General features: G+C 40.3%; 1 pseudogene; it reads right to left on the reverse strand.

The window, feature by feature from the left end:
- Window positions 1–1,129: 1,129 nt before the first annotated feature.
- LOC115873507 lies at window positions 1,130–1,581 on the reverse strand (annotated as a pseudogene).
- Window positions 1,582–2,417: the final 836 nt, after the last annotated feature.

Genomic DNA, 2,417 nt, shown 5'->3' on the forward strand with positions numbered 1-2,417 from the left:
AGAGAAGCTCTTTAATGCTAGCTATAAATCCTTTGCCAAATATGCTTTACAAATATTTCTCCAACTGGTAACTTACCTCTCTTTTCATTTTCATAACTGTGTAGGGGAAGCAAAAGTCTTAAAGTCTAATGTATCAATTTTTTATAGCTTTTGTTTTTTTGCTAAACAATTCTTTGTGATGAGGGCAGCAAATGTACATATGTGCTTGACACAATGGATATATGTATGGATTGTGATAAGATTTGTATGAGCCACCAATAAAATTTAAAAAAAAAAAAAGAATTCTTTGCCAAGTTCACCTCTAAATTTTCTCATAGAATTGTTGTAGTGTTTAGCTTTCACGGTTAGGTTTATCCTGTATTCTGAGTTATTTTTTGTTTATGGTGTAAGGTAGGGATTGGTGGGTTTTTTTTCCGTATCAATGTCAAATTGACCCAATACCATTTATAAAAATGGCTAACCTTGCCCCACTAATTGCAGAAGTGTTTGTTCATTATGTGAAAATGTATATATGTGGGTCTGTTTCAGGCTCTCTACCTTCCCTCCTTTGCCTTTTTATCTGTCCTTGCACCAATGGCACATTTCCTTTATTTTTGTACAATAAGTTCTGGTGTATGATAGTGTGGATTTTCCAGCACTAGTCTTTAAGATTGCTTTAGTTTTCTATGTCTTTAGAATTAGAATGTCAATTTTCACAAAGAAGCAGTGATTGCCACTGTTCGCAGCTCCTTTTTCCTGTTATTAATCAAAGCCCAAATCATCAGAAGGTTGTTATATGGCATGGAATCAGAACCTAGGGTTGGGGAAAGGAGACTCTCAAAAACAAAGCCAAACTTGTTGCCATTGAGTTGACTCCAACTCCTAGTGACTCTGAAGGACAGAGTAGACTCAGTGGGTTTTGTGAGACTAAAGTGGTTCTCAGCCTTCCTAATTCTGTGACCCTTTAATGCAGTTCCTCTTGTTGTGGTGACCACCCCCAACCATAAAATTATTTTTGTTGCTACTTCATCACTGTCATTTTGCTACTGCTATGAATCGGGTGACCCCTGTGAAATGATTGTTTGACCCCAAAATGGGTCACAACCCCTCAGTTAAGCAGTGATTTTATTGTTGAAGTATATACACAAATTTATGCATCCAGGGATGAGGCTGTGGATAATTTATACTTCCAATTAGGAAGGAGAACTCTCTCCGTTTTGTAGTATCAAGCCAATTGGTAAATTTGACTCTCAATCAGAATCAGCAGGAATTTAGCTTCCTTAGCTTTTCTGTTCCTCTCCAGATGCTTCCAAACAGCCACAGGCATCTTTGTCAAATAGTAGAGATCTTCAGGAAGATCAGGAGCAACTCCGTGGGATTTAGGGATTCTTGGGATTTTATTGCCTGTCACAAAATGCACTCGTATGACGCCATGTGAATCTCTTAGGATTACACCGATTTGGGAAGGAGTCAGTTCCTTTGTTGGCCTGATCTGCTCCTTCACATCGTCATAGGGTGGCAACTTCAGCCAGGTGGGGACGCTGAGAAGACAGGCAGAGCCCACTGGGACAGGCACCTCCCAGGAGCATGAGTGTGACTCATGATGGCCTTCAGACAGAGAAAAAAAGTGAGACTATAACTCTTTACCAGAGTAGAAAGGCTCCTCTATCTCCTGAGGAGCAGCTGGTGGTTTGGAACTGCTGACCTTGTGGTGAGCAGCCCAGTGCATAACCCACAACATCACCAGCGCTCTTTGAAGGGGGGTTGGGGAAATATTTTAATCACGACAATGATTTCCTCTCTCTCAAATTTCGACTATATGAAAGCTACTTTTAATTAAATCCTGGTATTTCAGGCAGGTCAAGGGCAACCATCAGGAATGGTATACACCAATATTCAAATCCATGAATTTCCTAAAAGACAAAGCCATAAAGCCCAAAGAAGGCATGATTTGCTGCTTTGAACAGAAATAGTTGAGATGGGAAGCAGAGACATGGAGGGAGTAAAATTTGGAAATATATATATATTTTTAATTTAATCATTTGATTAGGGGCTCGTACAACTCTTTTCACAATCCATACACACATCCACTGTGTCAAGCACATTTGTACATTTGTTGCCCTCATCATTCTCAAAACATTTGCTTTATACTTGAGCCTTGGTATCGGCTCCTTATTTTTCCCCTCCCTCCCCGCCCCCTCCCTTATGAACCCTTGATAATTTATATATTATTATTATTTTGTCATATCTTACACTATCCGATGTCTCCCTTCACCCACTTTTCTGTTGTCCATCCCCCAGGGAGGAGGTTATATGTAGGTCCTTGTAATTGGTTCCCCCTTTCCACTCCACTCTCCCTTCACCTTCCTGGTATCTCCATTCTCAGCACTGGTCCTGAAGGGATCATCTGTCCTGGATTCCCTGTGTTCCCAGTTATT

The sequence above is a fragment of the Echinops telfairi genome, unplaced genomic scaffold (assembly GCF_000313985.2).
Source record: "Echinops telfairi isolate 266 unplaced genomic scaffold, ASM31398v2 ScPeMD7_7469;HRSCAF=8507_0, whole genome shotgun sequence".
Classification (NCBI taxonomy): Eukaryota; Metazoa; Chordata; class Mammalia; order Afrosoricida; family Tenrecidae; genus Echinops; species Echinops telfairi.